At 44.6% G+C, this 14,844-nt stretch overlaps 1 protein-coding gene across 1 annotated transcript in view; it reads left to right on the top strand.

Moving 5' to 3' along the window:
• Positions 1-14,844, top strand: part of LOC129734621 (uncharacterized) — a 250,217-nt gene that overhangs the window by 49,479 nt on the left and 185,894 nt on the right. The window lies entirely within an intron of this gene.

Here is a 14,844-nt window from a genome sequence, read left to right as displayed (position 1 = left end):
TGCCTGTGGGGAGGGATGGGAGCCCCAATGCCCTTGTCATGAAAATTCACAACTGGCCTGTGCTGACTGAGGAGAGGGGCCAGGATGCAAAATAAAGAATTACAAGGGTAAATATTTACTCACACACATGAGGTGTCTCAGCCAGATTGGGGCACCACAAATGTGGTTTTACACAGGGCTTTTATACCCTTCAAATGTTCACGTACAACATGATTTGACTAATCACTAACACACAAGTTGCAATTTAAGATGGACAAGTATTGAAATACAGCAATATTGATTAGTTTTCAACAGCTCACCTCTCACAATGTCTGTTATAGGTCGCAGGTTTTCCCGCTTGTCTCAGCTACATTGGGCACCAGTTGTAGTCAGTCCAACTCAGCCTCACATGGGGCACCAATTGTTGCAGCACAAACTAGCAGGCTGCAACAAGGCTTTTACTGTCAGTCAGATTCTACTGTCCATGCTGTTTCTCCTTCCTCCAGAGGCCGGGCCAGGCCAGGCCAGTTGTGTTATTGACAGATGCACCATGATCTAACAGACACTGAACCACCTTCAAGTGGCCAGCAGCTGATGCTGCCCATAATGGCGGAGCTCCCTCAATGGTCTCACCATCAAAATTAACTGAACCACCAATTTCTATAGAAGCAGAGCAATAGTCCAACAAGTATTCCACCATGTCAACGTGCCCATAACGGGCTGCCATCAAAAGTGGTGTGGCACCATTGGTTTTTTCTGAGATTAGTAAGGCCACCTCTTCTCTAGTTTTGCTTGCAAGTAACTTGGAAAGGAGCCACAGCTTGCCATCATGAGCCATTAACTACTTAGCAGGAATGAGCTACAGCTGCACATCATCCATGTCAATCAACCCCCTGCCATCCAGGCAAGGCCACAGCTGCATATTATCAATGCTAATCAACCCACTGCCTTCATTCCTCTACACACACACACTATCCGTTACTAATAATAGTAAAATTCTGCAAAGCAACTATGTGTTTGCAGCATTCTTGCTGCTTGTCTATTGATCCAGATGTCCCTGTGTGGCATATGAAGGCACGGACCCCAAGTCAGTGAAGAAGTGAGATCGTTTATTGCATACATAAGTGCTGGTTATATACAATTGCTTATCTACCCAAGTTCTGCCCTGGAATGTGCCTACGTGCGGCAGAGCACCTGGGAATTTGTCTACGTGTAGCAAAGCAGTTGCTCATTGCGAGCTGTTCACACGCTTGTGGTTTCACTGCCAAATTTGGCCGCTTATCTGTACACTAACAGCTCTGCCAAGTCAGCCTTGTTTCTCTACAAGGTCAACTTATCTTCGTCCCTTACAATTCCCCCTTTTTTGTTTGTTAAATTGGATAAGGTTAAGGCTCTGTGAATTTAAACCGTCATAGATTGATGGACAGCCCTTTGTATCATGGCTCGCATCAGGTACATCAAACACGGTAGACATATAACAATGGCCAAAACCCCTAGCCATATAGCAAACCCACACATCAATATTTTTCATATCCAAGGACCTAATCCTAGGGTCCAATCCCAACCTTCAAAAGGATTCCATCCGGGATCTTCCTTCAACTTATACGTCAAATCATGTAGCTGTTTCAAACTTTGATGAACTGACACTGAAATTCATACAGCACATTCCATCAAACTCCTCACATCCATGCCCATGAGCTAATAACAATAAACTAATCGCAGCTCTATTTTGCAAAGTGGCATGTCACACTGATTGTACATCCATCAATCAATAATTTTTCAAGGGCCAAACTAGTCGCATTAGTCTGTTTGCACTATTCTGGCTTGTTCTCTGGCTCATTGTGATCAGCTGGTCGAACGAGCTGAGCGGGGATCCACAGAGGCCCTCGATCTGTAGAGACACACGTTATTAATTCAACCGGAATGCTCCATTGGTTAGTTTCTGTATCTTTGTAGTGGACCCAGGGCAGTTCCCACCAAGCAGGACAAGAGAAATGTTTATGTACAGCACTATGGTCGGAAGAGTGGTTTAAAAAATTGATCACGTACAGAGCTTTCCACAGTTGTTCCTGTGGCGAGGTACCTGGGCTATTCCCCCTTTTTTGTTTTTGCAGCATGTCTTTAAGAGACCGATGAGTTCATTCAACAATAGCCTGTCCAGTGGGCAAGTGGGGAATGCCCATCACATGGGTAATGCCCCAATTCTGCAAAAACAGGTGCGTGTGTTGTGCTATATATGCTGAGCTGTTGTCGGTTTTAATTTGATCAGGAAGTCCCATGGTAGCAAAACAAGCAAGCCAATGACGGCAAACATCACGGCTTTTTCTCCCCAGTGTGAGCGGTGGCAAAAACATAGTGTGAAAAGGTGTCAACTGAAACATGAACATATTTAGGATTCTCAAACGAGGGAATATGTGTGATATCAGTTTGCCAAATTTCTCAGGCTTGGAGGCCATGAGGATTAACACTGGGATAAACGGGTAAAGGGCTGAAGTTTTGACAGTTGGGACAGCCCCTTACAATCTCCTGGGCCTGTTCTTGTGTCAGGTGATACAAATGTTGCAGCGCCTTAGCATTTTGGTGAAAAAAGTTGTGTGAAAGCTTAGCCTGTTGATAAGCTCTGGTGGTAACAACAGCCACGGTAAAAATGTCCGCCACCTTATTGCCTTCAACAATGGGACCAGGCAACGAGGTGTGTGACTGCACATGTAAAACAAAATAGTCATGAGAGCAATGCTCCAATAGGAACAAAAGATGCTTCAACAAAACAAATAACTGTTGGTTAGAAACCGTTTTTAAAAATGAATGTTCCAATCTACGCACTATCCCTACAACATATAAAGAATCTGCAACTAGGTTTAAAGGTGGTTGTTTGAACAATGTGAAGGCACGAACAGCTGCAGCTAACTCCACTATTTGTGTAGAGCCAGTAACAAAGGTAACGTCTGAGTCCCAATGCCCTTGCTCATTTTTCCATGACACAACAGCTTTTCCCAAAGGCCCTGAGCCATCAATAAAAACAGTCAGGGCATTTGGGATAGGTACATGAGAAATATGCAGTTTCAATTGTAAGGGTAAATCAGTTAAAGAGTGAAGCAATTTATGTCGAGGAATAGAAAAGGCAATGGTTCCACTAAAGTCGGCCAAAGCAGACTGTAGTGAGAGGCTTTGCTTAAACCAAAAATCAAAGTCCTGTTTGGCCAAAGGCATAAAAATGGTGGCTGGGTTACGGGCCATAAGTTCCTGCAGACGATGTCGAGCCTTTTGAATGAGGATCACCACCATGTCAATAAGAGTTGTCACTGTTTTGGAAAAAGAGTGAGGCAAAAAAATCCACTCCAAAATTATCAATGGATCCTGGTGTTCAGCTGCCCATTGAAACAAGAGAGTGTAAGGCTGAAATTCATTATAAATCAAAAACAACAAAACAGACAAAGTTAGTATATGCGATGACTCTGACGCTCCTGTATGTTATTAGTTATGGTCTGCAAAGCCCTTTTGGCCTCGAAGCTGAGTGTACGCGGCGACAACAAATTAGAGTCTCCTTTTAACAGGGTAAACAAAGGTGCCAGGTCTTGTGTAGTTATTCCAAGATATGGTCGCACCCAGTTTTTGGTACCCAGTAACTTTTGCAGGTCATTGCGGGTCCTAACATTTGTAGCAAGGCGTAAAGGCTGAGGATGAATAGCTGTCTCAACAATTTTCCATCCGAGATATTTCCATGGTGCTCGAGTTTGGATCTTTTCCTCTGCTATACAGAGGCTGGCGTTGCTTAATGATCATCTTAAGTCCATCACGGCTTCAGTGACCAATGAGGATGATGATGATGCCGATACTAAAATGTCATCCATATAGTGGTAGATCAAAACCTGTGGTAACCTTTTGCGAACAGGACTGATAGCCAGTGCTACAAATATTCGACACATGGTGGGGCTGTTTAACATGCCTTGTGGCAACACAGTCCAATGAAAACGCATGGTGGGTTCCTGATAATTAATTGCTGGCACCATAACTGCAAACCGAGGTGCATTGTCAGGATGTAACGGTATGGTGAAGAAATAGTCTTTAAGATCAATCACTATAAGTGACCAGGAGTCTGGCAGTGTCCTGGTTTCAGCTGGGATAGAGTTAATTTTCATCTTAGCAGTTAGTACAATGCTGTGTTTTGGCTATGATGTGAGAACAATGTTGATAGGACACTGATGTTTTCAGTTGTTGCTGGGTAATGTTTATACTAAGTCAAGGACGACTTGGTTTCCTGGGCCCTGCCAGCAAGAGGGCTGGAGGGGCATGGGAAATTGGGAGGGGACACAGCCAGGACAGGTGACACAAACTAGCCAAAGAGGTATTCCATACCATATGACATCATGCTGAGTATATAAACTGGGGGAAGAAGAAGGAAGGGGGGGACATCCGGCATGATGGTGTTTGTCTTCCCGAGCAAACATTACGCGTGATGAAGCCCTGCTTTCCTGGGGATGGCTGAACACCTGCCTGCCGATGGAAAGTAGTGAATGAATTCCTTGATTTGCTTTGCTTGCGTGCGCGGCTTTTGCTTTACCTATTAAATTGTTCTTATCTCAGCCCTTGAGTTTTACATTCCTTTCCAATTCTCTTCCTCATCCCTCTGGGTGAGGGGGAGTGAGCGAGCAGCTGCGTGGTGCTGGGTTGCCGGCTGGGGTTAAACCACAACAGGCAGCATAGCAGGAGAGGGGATGCCGGGTTGTAAAGTCTCGTAGGCTCATTCACTGCACTGATAGCTCACAAGTCATGTAAAAGTTGCCACTTGCCACTCTTTTTTTGGTATTACAAAGACAGGAGTATTCCAAGGGCTAGTGGAGGGCACAATATGGCCTGCTTTGATTTGCTCCTGCACCAGTTCACGCAATTTGTGCAGCCTTTCTGTGCGCAAGGTCCACTGTTCCACCCACACCGGTGTATCTGTTTTCCAGGCGAGTTTAATCGTTGGCTGCACCTCAGCGGCCCTTAGGACAAATTTGTCTTCAAGGTAACCCCCCATTGGCTCAACAAATCACGTCCCCACAGGGTGCAGGGGACTTGCATGACGTATGGAGTAATAGGTCCTCGTTGTTCTTCGGGGCCGAGTAATAAAACTGGTCAGGTGCTTTGTTTAGGTTAGCTGTATTCCCCCAACACCTACTATTGCTGATGTGGGGTCTTTCAAAGGCCACTCTTTCAGCCAGTCCAATTGCAAAACTACTGAAACATCAGCGCCAATGTCCACTAGGCCCAAAAAGGGTCTTCCCCTCAATATAACAGGTTAATAACGGTTGGTCGTGAGTAATTTGGTGTGCCCACATAATCTGTGGAAGGTTGGTGCTGTCAAAACCCACCTTGCCTTCTCCCTTTTGGACCCACATTTTGAAATAATTTGAAAAGCTGAGCTATTTTTTCTCCCTTTTGAATATGACACAGGAGGGGATGGGGTCCAAGCCATAATCTTTATTTCACCAATGTAATTGGTGTCAATCACTCCAGGAAGTATAAACAGTCCTGAGTGAATGACTGAAGAGTGTCCCAACAAAAGCGCATTACAGTCATTCCCTAAGGGACCCCAGACTCTGGTTGGGAGCGAATGTACAGCGGTATCAGTGATTAAGATTGACTGGGAGACGGCCAAGTCCAGTCCAGCACTGCCATGGGTGGCTGGCCGGAGGTCTGAGGCCAACTGTCGAGAGTCGGCTGTTGTTGGACCGTCATTGCTGCCGGACTTTTTGTCTGGGCACGCGGCAGTTTCCCTGGTTTGGGCAAAGGGCATGGCCGTCCTGATGGAATTTAGAACGGCACTCATTGGCCCAGTGATGCCCTTTTTGGCAGCGTGGACAAGGTTTTAAGGAGTCTTGGGCCCATTTGATTTTTTCCTATCTCCTGCCCTACATTCCTTTTTGAAGTGATCTGCCTGACCACAATGAAAACAAGAGCCTCGTTGTGCAGTTGCCACTACCATTTGCTGTGGCAAGGCAGCAGCAAATATATCTGCACGATGGGTCTCGGTGCCAACATTCTGGCAAGCCCTTATCATATCTGCTAATACAGAGTTACAGTTCCGAAGCAGATGCAAAACTCTTTGACAATCCGCATTTGCATTCTCCACTGCGAGCTGCGTGAGAAGTAATTGTTTGGCTTCCTCTGACTCTACTTGTTGATCTATCACATTTTTTAGGCGATCTAAAAAGTCTGCATAAGGCTCTTGGGGACCCTTGACGGACAGACGCAAACAACTGTTCAGGCTTTCCCCCAGGGACCTTTCTTAAGGAGGCAAGAGCTATCCAGGTGGCTTGTTCAAGTGCCTCTCTAGGCAATTGTACCTGCGCTACCGCAGCAGAATATCTGCCCTCCCCCATCAGTTCATCCATACCTATATTTTTCATGTTCATTAAATTGTCCATTGTCTGCGTAGTAGCTTGGTCTCGGTACTCTATTATCCAAACTGTATACTGCATAGAGGTAAGCATCATGCGACACAATGCTTTCCAATCATATGGGGTCATAACATACCCTTCTGCAATAGCAGTGTACAAGTTCATGGTAAATGCCGATCTGAGTCCAAAATCTTAACTGAGCATCTGAGTTCTTTTACAGCTTCTTACGGGAGTTGCTCCCACACAGTTGGTCGCCCTGCCTGGTACCGGATGGGGAATACACTGAGTAATTCCATATCTCCCTTTCACATAGCCTCCTTTCTGCACTGATCTAAAGCACCATAGTATACTTTGGACGACTCACCGGAATGTGACGACTCAGCTGGGTTTGCCCAAAGTGCAGGATCTGTGGGTGGGGGTGATTTTGGCTGTTTTGGTCCAGGCTTCTCGGTCAGAGGGTTAAATGGAACTGTGGGCTTGGTTGGAGGCACAGGGATTACACCTGCATCGTTATCATCTGGTGGGTAGAGATCTGGCTCCCTTTTCTGGATCTGCTAAGCCTGGGTGGAAAGGATCATCAGGCTCAGGATCGTTATGCAAAGACAGAAGATACTGTTCTTTATCTCTGCTTGCTTTTGATGAGGCTGTCATGCTATAATGCGGGAGTTTTGCTTCATTAACAGTCTTTAAGTGGCTAAGAGCCGAAAACACTTGCTGCCACTTTTTCAGCACACTCTTTGATTTCTTATCATTTTGCTGTCCCAATTCATCCCCGATATGTTTCCATACAGTGATATTCAGCGTGCCCTCTTTAGGGAACCAAGAACAATTGTCCCAAGCCCATGCCAAGAGGTTTACAAGGGATAGCTGAGACACATTGTCCCCATAAGTTTTTAAAATTTTCTGCAAAACTTCCATATGATTTTTCTGTTCCCGTGTTAATGATTGCCCCATGGTTCCCAGCTGCTCACTTGCTGTCTGGCTGTGGTGATGAGAGCTCTTGTGTATCCGTCTTCCCTTTTTCCCTTTTCCCTGGTTCAGCTGGGCTATGCCATCAGAATTGTAGTTTTTATCCCTCAAGTCCCTGTTTTGGTGCCATTTGTGGCATATGAAGGCACGGACCCCAAGTCAGTGAAGAAGTGAGATCGTTTATTGCATACATAAGTGCTGGTTATATACAATCGCTTATCTACCCAAGTTCTGCCCTGGAACGTGCCTACGTGTAGCAAAGCACCGGGAAATTTATCAATGTGTAGAAAATCAGCTGCTCATTGCGAGCTGTTCACACGCTTGTGGTTTCACTGCCAAATTTGGCCGCTTATCTGTACACTAACAGTTCTGCCAAGTCAGCCTTGTTTCTCTACAAGGTCAACTTATTTTCGTCCCTTACATCCCTGGAGTCAGACTTGCTATACTTACTTAGCTATGACACCAGACAGCACCAGTAGGGTGTCAAAGACATTTTAGAAGGGCTAGGATGCTGGTGTTATCTTGGTTGTCTAGGGGTATCCTTTATCCTTTGTAGACAGCTCTAAGCTTCCATAAAGGAAAATCCTTATTTCCAGGGCGAGGCTGTCCTTTAGTTTGTTTTGCTAAGGCATGAACAATACCAAAGTCTCCAGTAAAATTCCACTACCTCATTACATTATAGTGTATAATGTGAAACAATATGTATATTAACAAATTTAATACATTTTCATACTAGAAATACTGGTTGACTGAATAGTTAGGGAAGGGAATTTTCATAACAGTCCCTCTTCTTTTGACCATCAGGATCACATTATATTATTTGTGGATAACTGGCTAGCTGAAAAAGGTCTCATAGACATAGTCCAGCTGGCTGGACAAAAATGCACATCGCTCTCAGCTTATCTGAAGTAAAGCAAAAGTTACAAAATAACAGGAAGACTGCGGTGGGAAAAGAATGTTGCAGGTGGGAACAGATAACTACAGAAGAGAAACTAGGGGCAGACTTGATATTTAGGTAACTAACCAATAATGAGCTTAACTTTTGTAATATGTATGAGCTAATTATAACAAGGCATAAAAGGTGACTGTAAGGGACAATAAACGAAGTCTGCTGATCACTCATATTGAGTGACTGTGTCTTCCCTCCGTCGCGACAATTATTTTAGTAGCAATTGAGTGCATAAGATAATACAACACTGCAAATACACATATATAATTACAAAGGAAAAAAAGATAATGAATACAACAGCCAAATTTATTTTAATTCACAGTCCTATACTTAAGTCTGGGAGCCAAGAGGTTAACCACATGAACAGCTTTAGGGGAAATTACTGTATTACTTCGTGTAAGACTTTTAAATGTGTCCTATCTTGTTTATATTAGTTTCAATTTTCTTGTCTTGATTTGCATAAAACCAGCAGCTATTATTCAATAATGCACATATCCTGTCCTCTGCTGCTAACAGGTAGTCTAAGGCTAATCAATTCTGTATTACCATTTTTTATAAGAATTTGATTTTTTTCTATAGGGCCCCAATATTATCTTCAGTTTCATTAATGCGCCTAGAATACACTTCTCATCCAAGGCTGAGGGTAAATATTTAGAAACATAGAATAACTTAGGTTGGAAAAGACCTTTGAGATCATCAAGTCCAACTGTTAACCCAGGACTGCCATGTCCATCGCTAAACCATGTCCCTAAGCAATGCATCTATGTGTCTTTTTAACACCTCCAGGGATGGTGATTCTACCACTTTTCTAGGCAGCCTGTTCCAATATCCAATCTAAACCTCTCCTGGCATAACTTGAGGCCATTTCCTCTTGTCCTGTTGCTTGTTATCTGGGAGAAGAGACCTACCCCCAACTGCCTACAACCTCCTTTCAGGTAGTTGTAGAGAGCAATAAGGTCTCGTCTGAACCTCCTACTCTCCAGATTAAACAACCCCAGTTCCCTCAGCTGCTCCTCATAAGACTTGTTCTCTAGAGTCCAGGGGTCCTCAAACTTTTTAAACAGGGGGCCAGCACGTGGATGAAGTGGCAGGAGGTCATCTGCGGCTGCTTGGTTTCCCCCCCCAAACCCCGGCGGGGGGGGCGGGGGGGCGGGGGGGTTCTGTAAATACCGGGCACTGGATTGAGGACCCTGGGGGGCCGTATCCGGCCCGTGGGCCGTAGTTTGAGGACCCCTGCTCTAGACCCTTCACCAGCTTCATTGTCCTTCGCTGGACATGCTCCAGCACCTCTACATCACTCTTGAATTGAGGGACCCAAAATGGAACACAGTATTCAAGGTGTGGCCTTACCAGTGACAAGTACAGGGGGACAAACACTTCCCTTGTCCTGCTGGCCACACTGTTTCAGATACAAGCCAGGATGCTATTGGCCTTCTTGGCCACACTGCTGGCTCATGTTCAGCTGGCTGTCAAGCAGCACCCCCAGGTCCTTTACTACCAGACAGCTTTCCAGACACTCTTCCCCAAGACTGTAGCATTGCATGGGGTTGTTGTGACCCAAATGCAGGACCTGGCACTTTTCCCTGTTGAACCTCAAACGATTGGCCTTGGCCTATCAATCCAGTCTGTCCAGATCCTTCTGTAGAGCCTTCCTGCTTTCAAGCAGATCAACACTCCCCCCTCAACTTGGTGTCATCTGCAAATTTCCTGAGGGTGCACTCAATGCCCTCATACAGATAAACAATAAAGATTAAACAAAACTGGCCCCAATACTGAGCCCTGGAGAACACCACTTGTGACTGACCACCAGCTGGATGTAACTCCATTCACCACCCCAATTTGGGCTTGGCTGTCCAGCCATTTTTTAACCCAGGAAACAGTACACCACTCCAAGCCATGAGCAGCCAGTTTCTCCAGGAGAATGCTGTGGGAGATGGTGTCAAAGGCTTTACGAAGGTCCAGCATGGGAGACCATATTGTGAGCTGACTGTCTCAAAGCTTGTTTACATCACTGCTGAGCTTTGTGCAAGGCTATCTGGCGGGAATTCAGCAGTTGTGGACCAGACAAGGACCAAATAGCCACCTGGAACCAGACAGCAGCCGGGGTCAAGGAGTGGCCATGTTGTTTTGGGGGACATGTCCAGACATGAACAACCACCTCAACCTGCCAAGGCATGCACAGTCCATGACAAAGGACCATCCAGCCATCGCATATGCCCCTCGGAAACAGCGTGACAAGATGGTGAGTATGTGTGGACATGCGGTACATGCCTTTGTCAGGGAAATGGTCTCCCCAAATACCCTATAAAAGACTGCACCATCAAACAGTAAGGGCATGATTTGGACACTCCCACCACCAATGGACAAGCAAACTATGGATCAACGGGACACCACTGGATCCATGGTGGTGACTATCTCTTCCAACTTTATCCCGACTGCTTGCTAGATTTCCTTCTTTTCTATCCTTTCTTCCTTTTCCTATCCTCTTTTCTTATCAACACTGTTTCAATAAACTTTCCTGATTGGTGGCATTTGACCTTGTTTGCATCTTCATCCCTCTCCGGGTGTAACATCAAATCCCTCTGGCTCGGGCTGTGCCAGGCCGGAACAGTCCAGGTAGACAACATCCACAGCCTTTTCCTCATCCACTAGGATGAGGGAAATGCCCTTTCTCCACATATCCAATATTTCTCTGATTGTTGTGTAAATAGGGTAATATAATCCTCAAATAAATCTTAAATGTAAACTATTTTGTGCAAAAGGGTTAGCATGTGCTGGTTCTGATTGTCTAGGTAAACCAGTAAGGCTCAGACCCAGATTAAATGACTCAAAGCAATTAGGATCTCATAGGCCCATAGTGGAAACCAAAATTTTACAATTATCTTTAGTTTGATTATGGCTTCCTACAGAATACCAAGTTAATCTATCTGTAAATATGCACATTGTTTTGGAGTTTTCAGAGCCTGATAAACTCCATCCCAGAACAAATCTACAATGTGATGTCTCATAATGGGTTTCGTGTAAGGATTTTTTAAACTGTGGAGTGGCTGGAAGAAAACGGGCATATTATGAGCAATCCAGACCGAATAACTTGGTTGTAATAACAGGCCGCAGCCCTAGCAAGCTGCAGGTGTTGTGAAGGACATATGCAAGGCCAAGGGAGACAAAGAAACTGTATTCACAGAGAGATAAGAGAGTTGGACAGAAAGATGAGAAAAAACAGGATGCCTGCACAAGGGGGGAGCAGTGTGTGGGCACCACACTGGGACCAATCAAATGGAGTGTGATGCCGCGTGGATGACAGCTAAGTGGCATAAAAGACGCGCAATTTGGGAATAAAGGGAGGACGACATCTTATCTATACACTAACAGTTCTGCCAAGTCAGCCTTGTTTCTCTACAAGGTCAACTTATTTTCGTCCCTTACATATCAGCTCTATGTCACTAACTTAATCCTGCTATGATTAATATTAATGAATGCTTTATCTCTTTCAAAGGACAGTTAGAGATTTCTGTGAAATTACTCAGTTGCTAATGAGAGAGATGATTTAATGATGGGTCAATTTAAGCTCCAGTAGAGTACTTGCCATTTCATGTCATAAGCTGCTATAACTGGCATTCTGCCTTCTCACTTCAGCAAAATAGGTTGCATGCTGAGTAAAGAAGGCGGAACAATACTTTAAACCCTTCTCTATCAGCACAGATCTAGGAAGATGGAGTTGACTATATTGCATTATTGTTGTCATTTGTCTCTTCTTGAAAGCTGTAGGAAGTTTTGTCTGGAAGTTTCAAAGTTTCATCTGGTAAGCTTTACACTTTAGGCAGTTTTTAGGAGCCATTTCTGAGTGTTCACTTCTCCCACAGTGGCTGGCCAAAGAGGCTAGCTCCTCCAGGTACAGAAGTGGCAGGGAAGCAACGACCAGTCCAGCAAAGCTGGCAGCCACCAAAGCCCGTCAGTGATGGGTCACAGGGAAATTCAAATTGTAACTGTGCAGCAGTGGTAATTCCTGACCAAGGAATGATCTGGCATGGAGGGCAAGAAGGCTCAACTGCAGAAGTGGTTAAACTGGCTGAAAGCATGTATGCCAGAGATAGAAGGATCCCTGTAAGAGAGTGAAGTTTCCCTGGGTGATGAGATAAGAAACAGTCTCAGCATTATCTTGTAGCTGCTGCCACCAAAATCGGGAATAAAACTCCTTAACACCAACATAGCATTAAGAAGCAGGCATAATTTATTGTGGCACCGTGGCACCGGATGCGGGGGGGGGGGAGTGTTTCACCTAATGCACATGCTGAACTGTTTCACGGGTCTCATTTTATGTTACACAGCTATACATATTCATTACATTTATCGGAATTATTTGCATATGTATGAGTCTTCACATCTGGTCAGTTATGCCTCCAGGTGGTCTTCCCGATGGTCATCTCCTCTTCACCCCGTTTTTTGCCCCATGACTCCACCTAGGTTCTTGTACATATTCCCCCCCTACTTAGCACTCCTTCACAAACTCCAGAACCAGCTCAGCTTGTTTTTTCTGCTGCAGACCCTCTCTTATCATTATCTGTTCTTTGTTTCCCGAGATTGACTACCTTGATTAGAAGTCCTTGCAGTCATCAGTTTCGACAACTTGAGATGGTGTGTACTTGACCTAAATTTTGTGTTCTTGTTCAATTAAATCAGAGTTTGGTAACTGGGGAGTTTAGGCAACACTGTCCTGGAATGGGAGTGCTAGGGGGCTACCTTTGGGCAGCAAAGCTGAGCTGGGGGATGGACCCAAGGCCGGGCTGAGACACCCCTTGCAACTACTCATGGGATTGGTGCTGGTGAGAGTGTATATAAGGAATCAGCCTATGATGGTAGGACTCTACCCAATGCATTGCTCATTAATTATTTTTTTTTATATTTAAGCACAAACGTGTGTTTAATTCACCTCAAGGGGTACCATAAAAATTCCCTAACATGGGCGAGGGGAGACAATGCTTGCTCTCTGTTCCCTTCTTGGGAGCCTGACCATGCTCTGTACAGAGTTGTCACCAACAGCTGAATGTTAACAAGTGTGTGAAGAAAGAGAGGGCATAATACATTCAGTTCTTTCTAATTTGTGTTGTGGAGCCAGCTGGTCAGTGGGGGATTCAGAAGCTTGTAGAACTGGCCCAGCTCTGAGGACTGGCTCATTTGTCAATGTTTAAAATCTTGTCAGTACAAACCCAAATGTAATCTTTGTGGCCATGTGAGAGGCTCAGCTTCAGCCAAGGGTATGTAAGCAGCCTAAGTCAAGAGTAGGCTAGCCTCTGTCTGGGACAGGGTGATGGGAGGGATGGCAGAGCACTGCCAAATCAAGCCTTCACCTGCAGGGATACCTAAATTCTGTATTCACATCCATAATAACATTAAATCTCCATTTAGGAAGGAGTCTGCCCTGACACTTGTATCTTCTGGGCTCTGCAAAATGTATGGTTTTGAGTTGCATGGCTTGATTTGTTTGTTACCTTAGTGCCTAGTGCAGAAATTTCTTTCTGCTGATTTATGTAATCCTCTGATTTGGACACTGCAAGGGTCCCCCATTCAGATCACACAAGCCACCCTAGCAGATAGCGCTGGGTTTGCTTTAGGTTAACACTGATTGTCCATGGCCAGCAACTGAACTACGCTGATTTGTTGTGAGCAAAGCACATTGACAGAACAGTCTGGAGAAGTCTGATCTGACACAGCCTGCACAAAAGCCCAGCCAGCAGTGAACCTCTACTCAAGCTGATGAGACTCTAGTTCCTTTAGTGCTCTTTAATGTAACTTAAAGTAGGCAAATCTACTTTACAAAACCCAGAAAAAAGCACCCAGCTTTCTGAGGTCATTCATTGCTAAATTAAAGCAGCAAGGGCAGGTTATAACTGGTTATTTCAGTAAGTAATGAAAGCATCTCAGAGAGAGTGCTGATCATTATGTTACCGAAATCTCAGAATGAAGAACTTATCAACACCAATGTGATGCAGATAAGCAGACACTTCTTTATTGACGGCTGGGTGTGTGAGTACTCTCACGATCAACGCACACCAAGTTTCAAAATCATACACCATATATAGAACTTATTCATACATATTCATTAAGTATTCATGCATAATCATAATACTTCCCGAAAATCATTAACATACCCTCCTCCCATATCCGATTCTGCGCAGTAACGGTTAGAAAGGTCCAGAAATGGGTCTGGGGTACGATTTGGGTAGGTGGTATATGAGTCGGTTGTCGCGATCTCCCTCTGCCGGAATTACCTTTTACTAAAGTTCACGGTTTCTTGGCAGGTAACTACAAGTTGTTCCAATCGACTCTCCCCAGCTCCCATTAATTCTATATTCTGACATTTCAATACACTTTCTACATACAGAAGACTAGTCAAATACAAAGAAATCTGTAAAATCCCAAATTTGTTACCTAAGTTTTAAACAATGATTCTAGCCCATTCTTCTGGCCTTGGTACAGGGCTGTACAAAGGATTTCATAGCAGCTTTTGCTGTGCAACTACAAGTTTCATTAAAATATATTTCTTATTCCAAATGATTTTGTAAA

This window comes from Falco cherrug, chromosome W, assembly GCF_023634085.1.
Source record: "Falco cherrug isolate bFalChe1 chromosome W, bFalChe1.pri, whole genome shotgun sequence".
NCBI classification, from domain to species: domain Eukaryota; kingdom Metazoa; phylum Chordata; class Aves; order Falconiformes; family Falconidae; genus Falco; species Falco cherrug.
The sequence above is the reverse complement of the archived record's forward strand: the minus strand, read 5'-3'. Positions and strand labels throughout refer to the sequence as shown.